The sequence below is a fragment of the Dermacentor andersoni genome, chromosome 7 (assembly GCF_023375885.2).
Source record: "Dermacentor andersoni chromosome 7, qqDerAnde1_hic_scaffold, whole genome shotgun sequence".
NCBI classification, from domain to species: domain Eukaryota; kingdom Metazoa; phylum Arthropoda; class Arachnida; order Ixodida; family Ixodidae; genus Dermacentor; species Dermacentor andersoni.
This window is the reverse complement of record NC_092820.1, coordinates 108,734,834-108,757,084: the sequence shown is the minus strand read 5'-3', so window position 1 is coordinate 108,757,084 and position 22,251 is coordinate 108,734,834. Positions and strand designations below refer to the sequence as shown.

At 46.1% G+C, this 22,251-nt stretch overlaps 1 pseudogene; it reads right to left on the bottom strand.

The window, feature by feature from the left end:
• The window catches only part of LOC126534623 (transient receptor potential cation channel subfamily M member-like 2), a 126,520-nt pseudogene that overhangs the window by 98,956 nt on the left and 5,313 nt on the right, over positions 1-22,251 (bottom strand).

The window sequence follows — 22,251 nt, the reverse complement described above, 5'->3', positions numbered from 1 at the left end:
CATTGATTACATTCTGTTCACTGAAGCCCTCCAAGAGTTCAGCCTCATTGAGTTCGAGCAAGTCATCGTCCGACACAACGCCCCGGGTGGTGTTAATAGTACGGTGCGGGGTTACTGTTAGTTGGGTCTCCCCAAATGACACTAGTTTAGGCAGTTTCTCGTATTGCTTCTTATCGCGGAGCTCCAGGAAGAGATCACCGCTTGCCATCCTGGTCGCCTTATAACCGGCTCCAAAAACATCAGTCAAATTCTTTGATACAAGGAACGGTGAAATAGTGCGCACTGGTTTGCCGGGTTTTTCCGAGTGAACTACATGGAAACGTGGGAAGTTGTGGACTTGGCGTCCGAAAAACTGAAAAACTTCATCGGTGCGCCTTCTTTTCTGAGGACGATCAGGGAGTGGAGGAAAGGAGCTATCCATAAAGATATGTGTGATTTCGGCAGTAACGCCACCCACCCACCGTGAAGTCCTACAAGGGGACGCTGCAGGACCTGTAAAACACGGCCTCGAAACGCCAGCTGTACATTACCACTATAACCAAATATGAAATAACCTAGGTTGGCTATTCACACAAGGTTAACCCTTGCTGCCTGGAAAAATTGGAAGGGGAAGCCAGAAGAAGACAGGAAATGTGGAAACTAAGAGAAAGACGAAGGTTGTAGGGAGAGAGAGACAGGAAAAGGTAACTACCGATTTCCCCCGGGTGGGTCAGTCCGGGGGTGCCGTCTACGTGAAGCAGAGGCCAAAGAGGTGTGTTGCCTCCGCCGGGGGGCCTTAAAGGTCCGAACACCCGGCATCGGCTCAACCTCCAAGATCCCCCTTTCCCCGGACACTGCTAAGCCGCGCACGGTTAGACGCGGGAGGGTCCAACCCCCTGTGCTCGGGTACGTGGTGTCGCAACATACCAAACTCCTGCTGACGCAGACGCCCCTGCGGGGACAGACAGCTGATAGTGCCTCGTTTATGCGCATGATGTTTTTCTGTGCAATGCTATTTCATGTAGTGGCACTTGTGAATGATGAACCCGAACGAATTCATTCATTTCGAAGCCTTCTTTTTAAGGCACTACAAAAATAGTCCACATGTATTACTTATACAGCAAAACAATCAGTGTAATATAAGAACAGCGCGAGAGACAGGCAGAAACGAAGAGACACACAGCGCTGTTTCCAACAACTTTATAGACGAAGTGAAGACGATGTATGTACACTGTAGTGTGGAGGCATGCGTAGAAACAGGGGCACCTATCAAAACTGTGAAATCGATCACCATGAAAACAAATCACTTCCCATGTGTCGATAATTCGCGAGGCACATGTGCAAGGCCTAAAACTTATTGAAGTAAGTAATATCTCTTTGTGCTAGCGCAATTGACGGGGAACTTACACATTCATAAGCCTTCAAACTTTGTAATGTGATCCGCTTCACAAATCAATCAGACACAAACAATAAAAATCCCATCGCATCAATCAAATCCCAAACAATCAGGCTTGCAATTGAATAATTTGATCAGCGGAGACATAGCTTCCGCGATATTTTACGGATTAAGGTTACGATAGCCACAGTATAGGCGCCTCGCACTAAAGCTGTTCACAGATGACAGCATGCAGCGCCAAAAAATACAGAAAAACAGACAGATGATTTCAGCGGCTTCTCAGGCTCTGAACTCATTTACAGCGACAGTAGCATTCTGCTCCAGTGAAGACCAGCATCTTATTATTCTTTCTTTGTTTTGGTTGCCTCCTTCCACGTCAAATATTTCCGTTCACTCACAAAGAGGAACTGGAAAAGAATCCAGTGGTATTAGGGCTGTTTGTTAAAGGGTAAGGCTGTGGTCGCATAAAATGCGAATGGATGAATGACGGAACGGACAGAATAGACAAAGCAAAACTCGCTGCGTGCGCTTAGTGTCGTCGCAGTAAAAAAAAAAGCAAAGAAAAAAGCAACTACACGAGCGGGATAAGCAAAATGGGAAGGTCGCGATGCACATTCGCCGTGACACGTCTGATCGTTTAACACGAATATAAAAATCTTGAAAGTATCGAAGCGCAGATGCTCCGCATGACTCGGGCCTGTTTGCGGCCGAGGTCAAAAGCGCAAACATCGCTGAACTTGAGCTTGACAAAGCTGGACGTGTCACACTCGAACGAGAGATCTCAAGAATGTAGCGCCGTCAGTCCGAATGTAAAGTTTTCTTCGCATCCCTGCCGGAGTCGGCCACGCGGGGGCTAATGAGTGAGAGAGTCCCAACGCCATCGATAGCCGGTACAAAGTGCGTGTACGTTTTCCCGAACCTTCTTTTTTTTTAAATAAAAATTATGGGGTTTTACATGCAAAACCACTTTCTGATTGTGAGGCACGCCGTAGTGGAAGACTCCGGAAAATTTGACCACATGGGGTTCTTTAAAGTGCACCTAAATCGAAGTACACGGGTGTTCTCGCATTTCGCCTCGATCGATATGCGGCCGCCGTGGCCAGGATTCGATCCCACGACCTAGTGCTCAGCAGCCCAACACCATAGCCTCTGAGCAACCACGGCGGGTTATTTTCCCGCACCTTCTCGACGCGCTTGTAAACAAACGTGGCGTACACGATTATGCCAGTGCACCATATTATCACATGTACGTCATTTTTTGCTTTTTGACGGCGCCATTTTTTACCGTATTCTCACTGTTGTGGATTTGTGGATCGGCGCAATACGCGCCCCTCATAGTGTCACGTTTCTCGTTTACGCGGTTTCTTGGGGTGCTCGCACCAAAGGTGGCTGCCGCGACGGCGTCACAGCAAGCAATCTACGCGAGAGCATAAGTGGTGACGCGAGACGCCGACTCGCGTCGCTCCTAGCGGTGAAGACGTCACAAGCGCACCTTGCTGGCCTCGAACTTGTCGGCGCAGGTGAGGAGGTCCTCGCGCACGATGCCCAGCAGGCAAAGTGGCGGCAACTTCTCGAAGTCGGTGTGCGGGTGCCGGTGGCAGCGCATGATGAGCCGCTGCACCAGCTCCTCGTTCACCCACGAGCCGATGTCCTTGGCGATGCCCGTGTTGATGCCGTTCGTCAGGATCCACATGGCGGTCGTGTTTGCCGCCTGCCACAAAAGCGCGACAGTGCCGACTGCGAATTAAAGCTGGCCAGGTGACTTCCTTTACTGTCTACGCGCTGCGTTTCTTCTCAGGCATTTAAGAAGATGCAATATAGTTGACTGCGTCGTTATTCAGCGGTGATAATCAATGCACCAGGGCTCGCATTCGCAAGACACTCTTACGGTGGAATTTTTCCTAACAGCGAATTCCAGCTAATCGTTACGCTGGACGCATCATTAGAGAAGGCGGCCAGGGCCAAGAGCACTTAAGAACGAAAACCTTCGTGAATGGTCCCAGTTTTCTGTCAGAGAATTGTAAATAAAGTTGTGAAATAATGCCATAGTAGCCGAAGGCGATTAATCTTTTTTCAGTGGCTACTCCCAATGATATTGAGACATGAAGTTGTATTCCGTTAAGGAATTCAAGTACTACGCGTCATGCTTTTGACTATTTTCTACCTACGAGGTGACATCTGCAAACGCCACAGTACACAAATACCATGAGAGAACGAGGAAATTGATGTGAGAATGACCCATTCACTTCAACTGCTTTGGTGGCAGCCGTGATCACCTCAATTTATTCATGGAAACTTGAGTTCTAGAGCTACGCTAGGGCGCTCCGCTTACAATAAGAACTGTGAAAAACGCACTTGGGGGCCCGATAAAGCAACCATACTAAAACCACACATCTATATCCAATAATCCTATCTACACATATGGGGATCCCACAAAAATTTGCATGGGCATTTGTTAAAAGAACGAACCGATTGGTCTTGTACTCCCCTGCTGTCTCGTAACTATCACACTACATTTCCTCATACGTTGTACATTCCTGCATCTGTTTTTACGATTATCTATTTTTTTACGCGAAAGTATTTTATGGCAGGCTCCACCGGAACTCTATCCTATGTGCGTACGTCACGCAATCGTCATGCAAAATTCGCGAGGTGGCGATATATTGCTGCTTTTGTGCCACCGTCACGGTTAGGAAAGCAGGCGTAAAAAGGGTAGGAAAGTTTCCGTTATGAAAGAAATTGACCTCTTGGCGACGTACATTTGTTGTAAAAGGGGATGAAAATGTGGCTGGCAGGTTGGACAAATATAAAGATTACAGCAAAGACGGTAGTGCTGTGATACTGTGCCGCTTTAGGCCTGCCTTGGTTAGAAACGTTCGCTTTAATTAACGAATTGTGCTCTTCAGGAGGTTCCAGTGAAGACATTTAAGAAATAACTTGCTTTATCAATAATTCTGTAGACCATATGGCGGGTAACCTGGACACCTATTAAAATAACTGTAGTAAAGTAGTACCAGTAGCCGTGCAGAGTAAAGTAATAGTAGAAAAGACTGCAGTGCTTCAAAGTGTCTTGCGGTCTAACTCAGTCAGCGTCTACGGGAGAGGGCGTTTCTGGCGCGCTTCTTGATGCCCAATAGACAATGAGGGGAAGCTGCCGTCGATGACTTTAGGCGAGATGCAACGCACGGAATACGTGAGGAGCTGCCATGGCTCGCATAATGACGCATCGTGTCATATAAGGTTAAAACAGGCCAATGTTATGGGGCACATTCTGCTTCTTTTTAAGACGAGCGTTACTAAGCACAATTAACTAGCTCCTACATTTCATTCACACCGCTATTTACCAGCGCGCAACTTGTACGGCCCCCTTTTGGGATATCGATTTCCCGCCGTACTTTGTGCGATTTAGCTTGCAATCGACATCACAGGATGACGTGGCTCACGTATGGTCCCATATAGGAGATCGTAAAAAAATTGATTATGTTCCCATATATTATACACAATTAGCGGCACATCCCGTTGCTAAGCCACCACAAGCTGCTTTAAGCCCTCAATAAGCTCCGCCAATGAGCTTGTTCATAGGTTTTGCAGACGGCACGCCTTAAGTAACGGTGCCTCAGTGGTGCAAACATGCGCTAGAGGCGTTGCTCTATTGAAACGCAAAAACAGCGCGACGATAACGGCTATTTCAACAGAGCTAGCATCATCAGACAGCGTTTTGACAAAACGCGAGTTGGCCATAAATGAATGTATGGATAAATGTATGTTATGAGCGTCCCCTTTGGAACGGGGCGGTGGGTTGCGCCACGAAGCTCTTGCTATTATACAGCCTAATGTCCTGCCTAGGTTAGAAAAGGAGAAAAAGAAAGAAAACACCATTAACTCCCACAACCAAATTTGCCCATGCATGTATAGATAGATGGATGTTATGAGCGTCCCCTTTGGAACGGGGCGGCGGGTTGCGCCACCAAGCTCTTGCTATTATACTGCCTAATGTGCTACCTAGGTTTAAAAAGGAAAAAAAAAAGAATGAGAACACTATGACTACCCAACAACCAAATTTGCCCATGGATGGATGGATGGATGGATGGATCCTATGAGCGTCCCCTTAGGAACGGGGCGGTGAGTTGCGCCACCAAGCTCTTGCTATTATACTGCCTAATGTTCTACCTAGGCTAAAAAATAAAAAAAAAGATAGAAAACACTATGAACTCCTACAACCAAATTTGAATGAATATTTGATGTTTATTGGCGCAAGGGCTAGGTGTGGCCAAGGAGCGCCATGCTAGTGTTAATGAGTTCGCAGTGGACTGATGGGTTCTGTGATCTTAATGTGCCGTGGCTGTAAAGGGGCCTAAAAGAGTTCATATAAATTCCATAAAATCTACGCGTAATAAAAATTATGGGAATGGCTATTGACGTGTACTATGAACATTGGAATGCACTGAGAAAGAATGATGAAATATATAAAATACGCGAGATGCTAAAATTGTCTAGAGCACTACTGCCTCACTAGAGCCCTTGAAACCCAAGGGCCCAGAGTAATGGGCTATACAAAGAAAACTATCCTAGCGATATCCTCTGGAAAGAGGATACGCTACGAAATGAATGGGCTTGTAACATGTAGAATATCTTTCAAGAAAGCGAGGACTGCTTTGGTCTTAAAAAGCGGTTTTACACCAAGAAACATGCACGGATGCAGAGGGACGCGATGGCTGTATGCAAAAGGAAAATGTTTCCTCCTGTCTCTGTCGGCTTCCCGGCACTCCAGGAAGACGTGGAGGACGGAAAGCCTGTCGCCGCATCTACCACAGGTTGGAGGGTCGTTACCGGTAAGAAGAAAGTTATGAGTGCCGAATGTGTGTCTTATTCTTAGTCTAGTGAATACGACGTCTGTTCGTGTTTTCAAAGTTGGGTGCCAGAAACCTAACTTGGGCTTAATTAGGTGAAGCTTATTACTCGTTTCTGCGTCCCACAAGCGTTGCCAGTGGCTTTGCTGTTCGTTTCTTAGGAAAGGCTTCATGTCTGTGGCAGGGACTGCAGCAGAACGAATACCCTGCGATGCTATTGATTTGGCCATCTCGTCAGCAAACACATTTCCCTCAATTCCTTTATGGCCAGAAACCCAGCATATTACTACATGTCTATGTGATAAGTAAATGCTACATATTATAAGTGTGAGTAGAGTTCATTGAAGACAGGATTTGTATGCTTTTGTAAAGAAATGAGTGCATTTACAAGACTTAAGGAGTCTGTGAATATGATTGCTCTGTCAAGTTTCAGTGTGATTATATGTTTTACTGCAGACAGTACTGCATAGGCTTTTGCAGTGAAGATACTTGTTAGGCGAGTTCAGTACGTCAGATTCAGAAAGAGAGACAAGCAGCAGCGTAGGATACACCAGCATGGGATTTTGACGCGTCTGCGTAGAATTAGGAGCAGGAGTACTTCGATTGAAGCTCACGGAAATGCATAGTAATTTCAAGCTCAGGAGCGTGCTTTGTCACCTTTACAAAGGATACGTCACATTCTATCACCTGCCACTCCCAGGGCGGTAATAGCTTAGCTGCAGGCATTAGGCTATGTTCGAGAATGGGGACATCCATTTCTTCACTAAGTTCTCTTATACACAGTGATCCTATAAGATTCAGTTAACATAAAGATTCAGTAAAGACTCCTACAACGATTCAGTAAACACCACGTGTCGCTACCCCATGTTGTGTGGGATAGGATTTTAAGTAGATTCATTGTTTTAAGACATTTTGCATTAAGATATTTTATGTGCGGGATGAAGCTAAGCTTGGAGTCAAGCATGACACCTTGGAATTTGTGTTCCTTGTTGACAGGTATTTGTTGCCCATATATTTCGAGTGGGATCTGCAGCAAGCCCTTTCTTCCTGGTGAAAAGAACGCAAGAACTTTTGTTGGGGTTCACTTTGAACCCGTTTTCGTCTGCCCACTTGGAAACTTTGTTCAAGCACTGTTGTACTTGTCTGTCACAGACCTTTAGGTTGCAGGATTTGAAACCTACTTGTATGTCGTCTACGTAGACGGAATAAAAAAACAGATGGTGGTAATACTTTACGAAGCGTGTTCATTTTAACGACAAAAAGCGTGCAACTCAGTACGCCTCCCTGGAGTACCCCAGATTCCTGTAGGAATGCACGCGACAGAGCATTACCTATTTTCACCGGGAATCTACGGTTGTGCAGGTAGCTTTCTAGAATGTTTAACATAGTGCCGCGGATTCCCAGCGTCGATAGGTCGCGCAGGATTCCGTAGCGCCAAGTTGTATCGTACGCTTTTTCCATGTCGAGAAACACGGATAAGAAGGAGTGTTTATGCACAAAGGCGTCACGAATGTTTGCTTCGATGCGCACTAGATGGTCGGCTGTAGATCGTCCTACTCTAAAACCACACTGATATGGATCAAGAAATTTATTTAGTTCAAGGAAGTGTTAAATTCGATGGTTTATCATCTTTTCAAAAAGTTTGCATATACAACTTGTGAGGGCAATTGGGCAGTAACTTGTTAATTAATGTGGGGTATGTGCCTTGTTTCAGAATCGGAATCACACGGGCTTTTTTCCATGCGGTGAGAAGGTACCCCGCAGCCCATATTGCGTTGAAAATCTCTAGCAGAGTAATTTGAGTATCACTAGGGAGATGTTTAATAATGTCGTACATAATCCTATCCAGTCCAGGTGCAGAGCTATGACATGCAATCAGGGAGGCTCTCAACTCGGTGATGTTAAAAGGCGCGTTAAAGGGTTCGTTCTGTCTGCATTTGCGGTCGATAGCGCTGCGTTCTGCTAATTTTTTGTGTTTTAGGAAAGCCTTGGTATAATGATCAGAACTGGAAACGCGTGGAAGTGTTCGCCAAGGGCGTCAGCTTGGTCTTCCAAGCGGTTCGCTTCACCGTTCACTAGGGTTCACTAGGGATGGATTTCTTGTCCATGTAGCCTTTTCAGCCCATCCCATACTTTAGTTTCTTTTGTATATGAATTGATACTTGAGAGAAACCTCAGCCAGCTTGTCCTCTTTGCCTCTCGTCGCGTCCTTCTTCCCTGTGATTTAACCTATTTAAATTCTATTAGATTTTCCGCTGTAGGACTTTCACGTAGTTTGCTCCAAGCTTTATTTTGTCTCTTCCGAGCCTCTCTGCAATCATCATTCCACCAGGGGACCCGTCATTTGGATGACCTTCCTCTTCTTTGAGGAATGAACTTTTCAGCGGCGTCAATGTTAAAAGCAGTGAAGTATCTATAGTAAAATTACCTATAAAATCCTGTCATATATGGGTGGATCCCCTAAAACGTTCCCAGTCAGCAGGGAAGTGTGGATGCAAGTCATGTTTGTTTACGGAGTTCAGCGTTACTGGGAAGTGATCACTTCCGACTGGGTTTTTAATCACATGCCATTCTAAATCAGGAAAGATGGAAGCGGATCCGATCGCCAGGTCTATTGATGAGTACGAGTTATGATGTGGATTATAATACGTTGGTTCTTTCTTGTTAAAGAGACACGCACCGGAGGTTAAAAGGAAATTTTCAATGAGTCGACCTCTCGTGTCGCAGCGCGAGTCTCCTCACATTGTGTTATGAGCGTTAAAATCTCCCACGTGTATATAAGGCTCTGGGAAGCTGGTCAATGAGGTTATAAAAGTCTGTTTTTTCGAGACGCTGGTTCGGCGGTATATAAGTGGAACACACAGTTACTATTTTATTAAAAAGAATGGCCTAAACTGACACTGCCTCAAGGGGCATGTTAAGGGCGACGAGACGGCAGGCTACCGCCTTGTTGGCTACTATTGCTACACCGCCGGCGGCATGTGCCTCGTGACAGTCTTTTCGGAAGATGGTGTAGTTCCGAAGAAAATTTGTGTAGGTAGGTTTGAGATGTGTCTCTTGAACACACAGCAACTTGGAATTGCGTTTGTGTATTAGTTCTCTAATGTCGTCAAGGTTATGAAGAAGACCTCTAACGTTCATTGTAGTATTTGTGTCTCCATTATGGTAAATGTGTTAGGTGCTGTGTGTTTAAGTGATAGGGATTAGCTCACGGGCCCTTTCGAGGCCCCGTGACGGGAATTTTTCTTTTTTGGTGCGGTCAAAAGATGCTCGCCGCTCTTTAGGCGCTGGTGGCACCATCTGGCTCGTCGTTGTGTCCATCGCCTCTTGCGAGGCGCTGAACACGCGCTCTTCCGAGCGCTTTGTTTGACGTGAAGGCCTCGGCACGTTGGACGAGACCTTTGAGGCCACCTGCCCGGAGGCAGATGGCCCCGTCTGCTGGGTTGGCGTAGCAGCGCTAGCTGCAGCCGCCGGGGAGGGCGGATTCCGTCACTGCCGCCTTTCTGGGTGTGGGTCGGACAGCCGCCGGAGACCGTTGTGGCGCTGCCCCCTGACGCGCCACTTCGGCAAAGGTGATCTTAGGCAGGTATGACACCCGCCTACTTGCCTCCTTGAACGACATATTTTCTTTCGCTTTGATCGTGACAATTTCTTTTTTCCAAGAGGGGAACGACCGCGAGTACGTGGCGTGCTCTCTATCACAGTTTATAGAATGCAAAGAGTTCTCGCAAGTTTTAGACGTGTGTTCATGGGCACTGCATTTTGCACATGTTTGGCAGCCTCGGCAGCTCCCGAGCTGTGGCCAAAATCTTGGCATTTGAAACATCTGAGAGGATTTGGCACATATGATCTAACACGGAGCTTGATGTACCCGGCCTCTACAGACTCGGGCAGAATACTCGAGCCGCATGTGAGTATTAGGTCTGAGTATTAGGTGAATGTGAGTATTAGGTGTGAGTATTAGGTCAATATTATTATTAGGTACCATCCCGCCTCAGCTTAATTCTCTTGACATTAACAACATTCTGCTCACTGAAGCACTCCAGGAGCTCCGCCTCTGTCAGCTGGAGCAAATCGTCATCCAAGACAACGCCGCGGGTGGTGTTCAGAGTACGGTGTGGAGTTACTGTCACGGGAACATCTCCAAATGACACTAGACTGGGCAATTTTTCATATTGTTTCTGATCATGCAGTTCTAAGAGGAGATCACCACTTGCCATCCTTGATGCCTTGTAGCCTGGAATAAGGACATACGTTAAAGACTTTGAAACTAGATATGGGGAGATTGTGCGCACTTGTTTATCTGATTTTTCCGAGTGAATGACGTGAAATCGTGGGAAGTTGGGTCTTTGACGTCGAAAGAACCGAAAAACATCTTCGGTGCGCCCCCTTTCTGAGGGCGATCAGGGAGGGGAGCGAAAGAGCTTGCATTAGAAGAATATACTTTTCGGCAATACCGGCAGCCACCCACCGTGGACCCCTACAAGGGGACGCTACAGGGACTGCAAAAACAGGTTCTGTAAACGCCAGCTGTACGTTATCACTATAAATAAATATGAGATAACCTAGGTTGGCTACTCACACAAGGTTAACCCTTGCTGCCTGGAAAAATTGGAAGTAAGCGGAAGCTAGGAAAAAACAGGAAAGATGAAAAGTGAGAGAAAGACGAAGGCTGGAGGGAGAGAGAGGTAGGAAAAGGCAACCACCGATTTCCCCCTGGTGGGTCAGTCCGGGGGTGCTGTCTATGTGAAGCAGAGAACAAAGCGGTGTGTTGCCTCCGCCGGGGGGCCTTAAATGTCCAAACACCCTGCATCGGCTCATCCTCCAGGAACCCCCTTTCCCCAGACACGGCTAAGCTGCGCACGGCTACACGCAGGAAGGGCGAACCCTCGTGTGCTCGGCTACGTGGTGTCGCAACACACCAAACGCCTTCTGACGCAGACGCCACTGCGAGGACAACCATATTTGCTCATGTATGGATGGATGGATGTTATGAGCGTGCCCTTTGGTACGGGGCGGCAAGTTGCGCCACCAAGCTCTTGCTATTATACTGCGTAATGTCCTACCTAGGTTAAACAAGAAAAAAAAACGCTATGAACTCCCACAACCAAATTTGCTGATCCACTAATGCGAACTGTGCGTCTGTACGTCTGCGTTTTTTGTCGTTTCCCTACTTCCACCAATCCTCCAATCGCCTCTTACTAATCCCTATTGCGGACATGTTTACTTTTGCACTGCTGTTGCTGAACCCAAGGTCTTCAAGGAGGCAAGTGGTGCCTAAATCGGACGCTGGGCAGACGTCTTCACATTCTAGTAAAACATGGTCCATAGTTTCCCTAGCTTTACCGCAGCAAGCATATGCTTCTCATGTATAACAGCCCAAGCGCCACCTGCACGCGGGGACACGCACGTACCTTGATGAGTCCCTCCTTGAGGTTCTCTAGCTGCCTCGGGGCGCTCCACTCCTGCCAAGTGGCCAGGCTCGATATGACCACGAGCACGATGCGGGGAAGCGTGAACTTCCACTCGCGGGTGAAGATGGTCAGCACCTCCTCGATGCTGATGTCGTGGGTCACCCGGATGTAAGGGCGGCCCTGCGGGGAGAAAGACGAATGCGGGTCCATCGATACGCTCGATGCGAATTCCCCCAAGCTTGTTCGAAAGCTTGATAGTTTACTTACCATACAATAATTTTTACATAAGAAAGAATCGTACAAAGCAGACAGACAATGAAGCCAGGGAAGCACGCATAATGCGGCAGGTGAGGGTTCGGTTTCCATCTGCGCCAAGCGGTGTGCTCGTTCACTTTCGTCTTCCTCTTCCGTATTATTTTGTACATTTCAATAAAAAAATGAGAGTTAACATCAATTGTGCTTTCTCTCACTCAATTATTTGCTTCATAGTGCCTAACAAACGGTCGAGCCCCTCGGTTCCTTTTTTTTTTCTTTTCACACAAGAAGAAAGTCGTCACTCGGACACAAGAATATTGTACTGTAAAGTAAGCAGCAGTGTGGCTTTGGCTATGAGAGAGACAACGACGACGAGAGAGAAGAACCTTCTTTCAGCGCTCGATCGGCTGTACTACCTCTCGCTGCTCCATCGCTCTAGTCTCGAACGCTTACTGCCCAAAGTGCTTCGCGACATTTGGTGATATTTTGGCCATATCTGTCTGACAGGATGCATTCTGGTACGGCTGAGAAAAAAATGCATTTGCGCCATTATTCAGAGGCTGCCGAATAATAAATATAAAGAGAAACAGCAATAAACAACCAAGTGCAACTGACGTACGTAGATAGACTCAAAAGAGAACAGCCAAGAATCGTAATGAAAGCTACCTCGTGCCTGAAACAAGCTGCGCATCATTATATATTTAAAAATATATATGGACGTGAACTTTAGTTCAATTCATTCAATTAAAATAACTGCGGCAAGTTCATTTGACATGAATGGTCCCCAAAATCACACAGAGCTGAACAGGAAATAAGAACGTCCTAGCCGCTTTTTCACAGGTTACTGTAGATTCACTCGGCAGAATATTCATCGTCTCGTCTCTATTCTTCTTAACAATACATAAATAGAAAAAAGGGCAGCACTGCGCACCCGACACATTTCAACGTAGTAAAAAAGACAACGCCCCGACAATTAGCTTGAAGACAAACACGCACGTAATTGTACCAAACGCACAACATCCCACACCTGCTATCGCTTGCACAAGATAATAATAAAAAGGAATATATAGCCATTAGCGTAATAATAATTACGCACGTAAAAAAGCCCAACATTTTCCAAATTCCATATTTTACACGGTCGAAAAATGAAGACAAGCTCACGGCAAATAATTTTCATTCTTATTTTGCTTACTTTACTATACTAAGGGACCTGGGGGGAGCAGCAGCGGAGGGGGCAATAATGCACGTACATCCTGAGAGAATCTGGAGCGGTGTGGCAAATAGCTGCAAAGTCAGATGATGATATGCAGTGTTTATTGGCGCAAGGGCCAGGTGTGGCCAAAGAGCGCCAAGGCAGTGGTGATGAACACTGAATTGACTAATGGCTGATGTGACGTGGCTGTAGAGACGCCTAAAACTGAGAGCTATAAATCGCTTAAATACATAAGGAATAAAAAATATGAGAATGACTGAAGTAGGGTGTGATGTAAGTATGGGATGTACAAATATGGTGTTATTGCGTTACATGAATATAAATCGACAGGTGATTGTTGATGAGTAGCACAAGAGCCTCAGCGGATACCTTGAGCGCAAGGGACCGGAGGCATGTGCTATTCCAAAGGTTGACATCGCAACCGTGGCCTCTCGCAAGAGGCCGTGTTACGAATTTCTCGTACAGAAAACGTGGAGCGTGTCAATGTCGCTTAAAAAGGCCAAGGTAGATTGCATGTCAAATAGTGGTTCTCTGCCTAGAAACAGTGCCAGGTGAAGTGGTATACACTGTATATATGCTAAGGGGAAGTGTCTTTTCCGCTCGACTAGTGTTTCGCGGCATTCTAGGAAGACATGCTGAACACTGAGTGTCTCCCCACATCTACTACATATTGGACGTTCACCGCCACTCAACAGAAAGTTATGTGTACCGTAAGTGTGCCCTATTCTGAGACGACAGAATAGGACATCACTTTGTCTGGACTTGGTCAGTGATGGCCAGTATCCTAAATGTGGCTTAACTGTGTGGAGTTTATTATGGGTTTCAGAGTCCCATTTATGCTGCCAGTAGGTTCTGAGTTTTTCCGTAAGTATGGCTTTAGGTCTGAGACCGGAACGGCTCCGGACATGTTGCAAGCTTTCGTGTCTAAGGAGGTAGCAATTCGGTCTGCCAGGACGTTACCTTCAATACCTCTGTGTCCAGGCACCCAGCATACCGTTACGTGTTGGCCAGAGGCATAAATAGTGCAGAGGAGAGAGTAAATATCTGCAATTACTGGATTTCTGTGGTTGAAGCATGACATCAATGTTTTCACAACGCTTAATGAGTCTGTGTATATGACCGCCTTACGTAGTTTTAACTGTTTGATGTGTTTTGCAGCCGGCCATACTGCATACGCCTCTGCTGTAAATATGCTTGTTTGAGGGTGCAGAAGATCGGACTCAGAAAAGGATGGGCCGACGGCTGCATACGACACGCCAGCATGTGATTTAGATGCATCTGTGTAATATTCTGGACACGAGTATTTACACTGTAATTCTAGAAAATGCATATGAATGTGGGCCTCTGGAGCGTGCTTTGTTACCTCCACAAATGACGTGTCGCAGTCAATTATGCGCCACAACCACGGCGGAAACGGCTTGGCAGAAGCCATTAGACGATTTTCATTAATAGGGACATCCATTTCCTCGCTCAGCTTTCTCACACGGATCGAGAATGGCTCTCTGGCTGTAGGTTTGTTGTGAAAGAGCGTTGCAGATGTCATATTGTTTATGGTGGGATAACAAGGATGATTTTTGTTAGCATGTACTTTCAGAAAATAATTAAGAGTAAAATATGACCGCTGCAGATCGAGCGACCATTCATTAGATTCTACATAGAGGCTCTGAATCGGACTCGTCCTAAAGGCACCGGTGGCGAGGCGGATACCAAGATGATGCACAGGGTCCAGCATTTTGAGAGCACTGGGTGTAGCAGAGTGATACACTACGGCACCGTAGTCTAACCGCGATCGTACAAGGCTCCTGTAAAGGTTCATGAGGCATTTCCTGTCGCTTCCCCATGTTGTGTGTGACAGTATTTTTAGGATGTTCATTGTTTTAAGGCATTTAGCTTTCAGATACTTGATATGAGGGATGAAGGTTAGTTTTGAGTCAAGTATCACGCCTAAAAATTTATGTTCAGTCTTGAGTGTTATGTGTTGTCCATGCAGCGTAATATCTGGATCTTGTATCAAGCCTCTCTTTCTAGAAAAAAGTACACAGGAGCTTTTGAGGGGGTTTAGCTTGAAGCCATTTTCATTTGCCCATTTTGAGACATTGTTCAGTCCGATTTGAACTTGGCGCTCGCAAACTGCAAGGTTACAAGACTTAAATCCTAATTGCACATCATCCACATATATTGAATAAAACATTGAAGACGGAATGACTTTGTGAAGGGAATTCATTTTCACAATGAAGAGTGTGCAACTAAGCACGCCCCCTTGTGGCACGCCAGTCTCTTGAGTGAAGAGCCTGGACAAGGCATTGCCCACTCTAACACGGAATGTGCGGTTAGTCAGGTAGTTTTCTATCATGTTTAACATATTGCCCCGTACGCCCATTGCAGATAGGTCTCGCAGGATTCCAAATCGCCATGCTGTGTCATAGGCTTTCTCCAAGTCCAGAAATACAGAGAGAAAAAATTGTTTGTGTATATAAGCCTCTCTAATATTTCCCTCAATGCGAACAAGGTGGTCTATTGTTGACCTACCCTCCCTGAAACCACATTGAAGGGGATCAAGTAGACGGTTGCTTTCCAGGAAATAGATTAGACGACGATTTACCATTTTTTCATATAATTTACACATGCAGCTTGTTAGTGCTATTGGCCTATAACTACTGGCTAATGCGGGGTCTTTGCCTTGCTTATGAATTGGGATGACAATCGCTTCTTTCCATGAGGATGGAATATGCACAGATACCCACATGGTGTTGTAGAGAGACAGAAGTGCCTTCAATGTTTCTGGATGCATATTCTGGATCATTGCATACATTATGCGGTCACCACCTGGTGCTGAGTTGCTGCAGGAACTGAGAGCAGCCTTCAGTTCAGCGAGACTAAACGGACGGTTGTACGGTTCATCTGCTGCGCATTTTCGTTCAAGGCGCTCTCGCTCTATACGTTCCTTGAACTTTAGGAAAGTTGGCGCATAGTGTGATGCACTAGAAATATTTTCAAAATGCTTGCCCAGGAAATTTGCCTGATCTTTCAGTGTGTCGCCTTGAGCGCTTACCAAAGGAAGCGGTTGTGTTTCCCTGCCCTTTAATCTGTTCACTCTGTTCCATACCTTACCCTCATCCTTGTACGAATTGATACTACATATGTACCTTTCCCAGCTTTCTCGCTTAGCACGTCGACGTGTTCTCCTGCCCTGTGATTTTGCCTTCTTGAAATTAATGAGGTTCTCCGCAGTTGGAGAGTCACGAAGCAGGCCCCAAGCTTTATTTTGTTTTTTCCGTGCCTCTTTGCATTCGTCATTCCACCAAGGCAGATGACGCTTATTAGTAAGTACGTTAGTTTGTTTGATGCATTTTTCAGCGGCGTCAATAATAAAACGTGTGAAGTATGCCACAGCATCATCTATGTCTAAAGAGAGCAAATCATCGCGCTGTAAATACGTCATCTTTTCAAAGAGTTCCCAATTCGACGAGTCGATTTTCCATCGGGGAATCTGTGGAGCGGGATCAGCTCGTTTTGTTAAAGTTAAAAGAATAGGGAAGTGGTCACTTCCGTAAGGGTTTTTTAGAACCTTCCAATCAAGGTACGTCATTATAGATGGAGAGGCTATGGTTAGGTCTATTGATGAATATGACTTATGTGTGGTGCTATAAAAAGTGGGTTCTTTTTTATTCAGCAGAACCGCACCGGTACATAAAAGAAAGTCTTCTACAGTACGCCCTCTTGCATCGCAACGCGAGTCGCCCCAAAGCGTATTATGGGCGTTCAAATCACCAGTTAAAATGAATGGTTCGGGGAGTTGATTGACAAGCGTTTCAAGTTCCCTTAGTTGCACACGATGTTCGGGTGGTACGTAAAGTGAACAGACCGTAACCAGCCTATCGAATAGGATTGCCCTAACTGCTACTGCCTCAAAATTAGTTTGAAGGTGGAGGTGTTGGCAAGCAACTGACCTCTGGGCTATAATAGCCACGCCACCAGACGCGGCATGGCCATCATCGCGATCTTTGCGGAATAATGTGTATTGTGTTAAGAAATTTGTATTTGATGTTTTCAAGTGTGTTTCCTGAACGCAGAACAGCCTAGGATTAAACTCATGTATTATTTCCTTGATGTCATCTAAGTTGTTTAGAATGCCACGGGCATTCCAATCAATAATTTGTACAGCCATTTTATTGGGATGAGAAGTGTTCTGGGTTCAGGTGTGTAGTGGTGTATTTTAAGTAATAGGACCGTCGTCTGGCCCTCTTATGGGTTTTTTGGTTGTTTTGGCGAGCTCGAGAGAGCCACGCCGGTGTTTCGGCACCAAACGTGCCGGTGTTGTGTCCATTGCCTCCTGGGAGGCACTGGATGCCCGCGCTTGCGGGCTCCTTGTTTGTTTGTCAGACCTCGCCTGGCGAGGCGTGGTCTTCAGGCCCGGCGTACCCGGGGTAGCCGGCCTGTCTGTCTTGGTGGGTGGAGCAGATTTGACTACTGCCACCTCGGGGGCGGGGGATGCCACAGCCAACAACTCGCTGTGTGCGGGTTGGGCAGGTGGCGAAGGTCGGTGCGGCGCTGCACCCTGACGCGTCGCATCGGCATACGTTGAGGTATGGAACGGTGAGCACCTTTTACGTGCTTCCTTGAAAGAGATGTTCTCGTGTACTTTAAGAGTGATAATTTCCTTTTCCTTTTTCCAGTTGGGACATGATCGGGAGTATGCTGGATGTTCACCATCACAGTTTACACAGTGAGGTGTCGCTTCACACTTGTCTGAGGCGTGACCTTGAACTCCACATTTCGCACATGTGAGTTTACCACGGCAGTTCTGCGATCCGTGGCCAAATCTTTGACATTGGAAGCATCTTCTTGGATTAGGGATGTATGGTCTGACAGCTATCTTTGCGTATCCGGTTTCTATTGTTTGTGGCAGATCGCAAGTGGCAAAAGTGAGGATCAGGTGCTTTGTTGGAATTTCTTTATTTTCTCTTCGGATAATGATTCGTTTGACGTTAGTTACATTTTGCTCTTTCCAGCCCTCTAACAGCTCTGTTTCGGACAAGTCGATGAGATCTGCATCAGATACTACACCGCGTGCTGTGTTCATAGACCGATGAGGGGAGACGGTTACAGGAATATCTCCAAATGCCACAAGTTTGTTTAGTTTGTTGTACTGTTATTTATCATGGATTTCAAGGAGCAGGTCCCCGCTCGACATTTTGGTGACCTTATAGCCTGGACCAAGTGCATCAGTCAAGCCTTTTGCAACAAGGAATGGGGATACAGTTCTAGCTGGTTTTTCCGTTTTTTCGCTGTGAACAACTTGGAATCGGGGGAAAATTTCTTTTGGTTTGAAGAGGCTAAGAATTTCATCGGTGCGTCCCCTCTTTTGAGGGTGACGATCAAGTAGACGTGGAAAAGCAGGTGTTCCCATAATATTTCGGTCATTTTCGGCGGCAATGGCGGCCACCCACCACGGAGCCCAACAGGGGGACGCTGTAGCACTTAACGTGTAAGGCTGCAGACGCCAGCCGTGCATTGCTGCTATAACCTAATATAACATACCCAAGGGAGGGCACATACACAAGGTTAACCCTAGCCGCCTAGAAAATTAGGAGGTGACGGAAGAGAATAGATGATAGGACAGTAAAAGAAAGAAGATAGGAAAGAAAAAGATTTTAGAGGGGGACAGGAAAAGGCAACTACCGATTTCCCCCGGGTGGGTCAGTCCGGGGGTGCCGTCTATGTGAAGCAGAGGCCAAAGGGGTGTGTCGCCTCCGCCGGGGGGCCTTAAAGGTCCAGCACCCAGCATCAGCTCAACCCCCAGGATCCCCCTTTCCCCAGACACGGCTAAGCCGCGCACGGCTACACGCGGGAGGGTCCAACCCTCGTGTGCTCGGGTCCATGGTGTCGCAACACACCAAACGCCTGCTCACGCAGACGCCCCTGCGGGGAGCTGCAAAGTCAGAAACCGGGATGGTCTATAAAAATAATTCCTAGGGTTTCACGTGCCGAAACCACGATCTGATTATGGAGCGTGTCTGATCTCAGTCTTAATTGTGACCACCTGGGGTTGTCTATCGTGTCCCTAATTAATTGTCAAGTACACGAGAATTCTTGTATTTTGCCCACAACGAAATGCGGCCGGGATAGGACACGCGCTCTTGAGAAGTTGCTGATGCTTATGACGTCACCCAACAGCGCAACATCAAAGCCACACCGCTACCTCGGAGGGTGAGGTGGTCCATAGGGAGTGTTCTTTGGTTACAGAAGCAAATTGGAAAGAGGATCAACAAGAACAGGCAGTTAGTTCGGCGGAAAACAAGCACGAAACCAAGTACAAAGAAATAACGTGACTACGTATTGAAATGCGGCTGCCCTGCAAGGTTAACCGCATGAGTGAAATATTATCGCGAATAAAATTTAACACAGTCTTATTTAGTATTAGCATAGCAGTCCCGCGTTAGTCACTCATTCGTGGAGTACAAATACATTATGCAAATTCCGCACTCTGAATGGAATGCGTAAAACGTTATGAATACCATAAAGGAAGAATAACTACACGATGGCTGAAAGCAGAAAATCAGATCAAAGCAATATATCGATGAGAACTCGAAATATAAAAATGGATAGAATGTTTGCAATATTGCTGCTAACGCAATGCGTCCGTTTCTAGAAACGACTTTCTAGAAACGATTTAAAGAAAGACGGCTCTCCTACAATAATGGAGTTAAGAAAGCTAGGCCACTCTGTTATTCGTAGAGCAAGTTACCAATTCTGACATCGTTCTTTGTCAAGAAATAGGTCACCCGCGTAAGCATCATTATTATGACGCTATATGTGGCCGTGCTGAAATGAAAAAATTTAGTGACGAAACGGCACATTCTGGAGTAAAGTGAGCGAAGAATAACTTCTGCTTGCTGAGGTATGCTTGAATGATACGCCTTATGAAGTCACTATAGTGTCAACTATTTCGTTAATGAATGTAAGGAAATAAAAAAGTATTACTTAAATCTGTTCACGGCCTTTTTTTTCCCATTCGCAAACTTCAGATGTTTGAAGATGGAAACATCCCGAATTGTCAAATAATTTTTCAAGCAGTCAGAATTGTGCAGAACGCAGCTATTACACAGGTCAGGTTTCTGCGGTAGTGCAGCCGAAATCGGAGTCAAACCGCAGCATGTGGATATGGTGAAACAATTGTAGCGTAAACTAAAACAAGCACAAAGGACTCAAGGCCGAACACTATAGGGTCGCTGCTGGTGTCCAGTCTTATGTCCTTTGTGTTCATTTTATTTACGCAAAACGGCTTCACAAAGTATCAACCAACTAGCCCAATAACACGTTATTTCACGTGTATCTGGCTTTACGCATAGTTACGATGTTTACACAGTGCTGTGGAAGACGTACAACTTTTTAAAAATGCAAGAAGAAGAGACGTTTGAAAATTATCGACCTCGGTGGCTAAAGCACTGTACGCAAAATTTTTTTCTCTAGTGGTACCACACGAAGAAATACATCCTCAGCACAACAATGTGACACCCATAATTTTGCTTGCAATAGGCCTAGTGCACACGCTCCCTTTTGCCCGGTACAGCACGCAGACTTCTATAGGCATAACCGAAGAAAAGAAACGGATTAAAATTACTTCATTAAATATGTAACTGGTTGCAGTGGCCAATTAGTGACAAAGTTATTGAGAAACTGGTAAAAAGCAATCGATTACTCCTTCGCTACTTCCCTGGCAACCTTTAACGCGATAGCGTTAAGGGCCCTGTATCGCAGAAAATCTGGCACTGGCGTTCCACATCCAGTGTCAATCGTCGTTTCGGAAAAAGTTATTCTGAACCACGCAAACCCAACCACGCATACCCAGCCACGCAGGCCCTCCATGTGGAGCAAGGAAATTACTGAACTAATTGAATTTGTCAAGGTAAGATACCTAGAAAAACTGTAAAGTACTACTTACACACAACCTACAGACACGATAGCATAGGATGGTAATTTGAATGTACGAGACAACCTAATTCTGTTACGCGAAAACAAAAGAAATCTGGCAGAGTGACGTCGGCGTTACGGTCGCATTCAGCAGTTGCCACTCTTACAAGAGACCCACGGTGGTCCCTCTCTGAAGTTTCGTGCATAGACCAAGCATAGCGTTGGCCGCCAGCACTTCCAGGTAAACATTACGGTTACCCAACCTGCAGTTTCCGGGAAGTGTTAGAAGCAGTCAGGAACCTTTGAATGCTGTCGAGTTGCACTCTTAAAGGCGAAGCTTAAGAGACCTCCAAATTATTAGTAAGATTGCTCAAATACGCAGAAAATAAGACAATCTGGATTGGCTCTTTCAATGTGGCCTCTGCATTAGCACGTTATCTTCGATAGCAAATACTTTTCGACGTTTTCGTCAGTCATCTTTGTTTTTCTTGTAAAGATATCGGCAGCTACACTGAAAACTCCCAAGACGCGCACGCTGGAGTGAAGGGTGGTGTCGTAAAGTATGAAACACTGTGCACAAGATTGTGTTTGCTAAATGCTGCGAGTTTCGGTCCTCTATGAAGCAGGGCGCTTCATTGCTGCTAGAGCTCGGGGAAGGTGCTCCCGATAGAACCAACAAAAAGCTAGAAGAACCGTCTGTAGGCGACTTTTTGCAACGAACGTCTGAAGTGGCCATCACGATCGAGCCATAGGAGCCGCGGTTCACATCGTTAGCCAACATCGGCCGAAGCGACAAGAAGGCGCGACAAGAACTGAGCGTCCTAGTTTGACAATCTGAACATGCGCCTCCGCGAGACGCAATCGGGATCGTTCTATTTCCTTCCTAATTCAATTGCTCAAAGCTTAGGTGCTTGTTGCAGCTTGGAGCGCTGATAAACCACCTGGTCACGTGTAATTAGTTGCTGCGAAAACTAACTAAATTACAGTGAGCTTTACAGCGCAGAGAAAGTAATAGATCATTTATAACACTACCAAACATGTAATTCATTACAAGGAACTGGACCGTTTAGAATAGCGTTTGCTACCAAACGTAAACGCATTACGTATGTAAAGAAATAGCGCTGTCCTCACTACACATGCCCTGAACGTTATTGGGTTGCTGTGGTTTACGTGTGCTATGGTAACCTACGTTATATGGCATGTTTAACGTTCGTAATGTTTACGCACGCT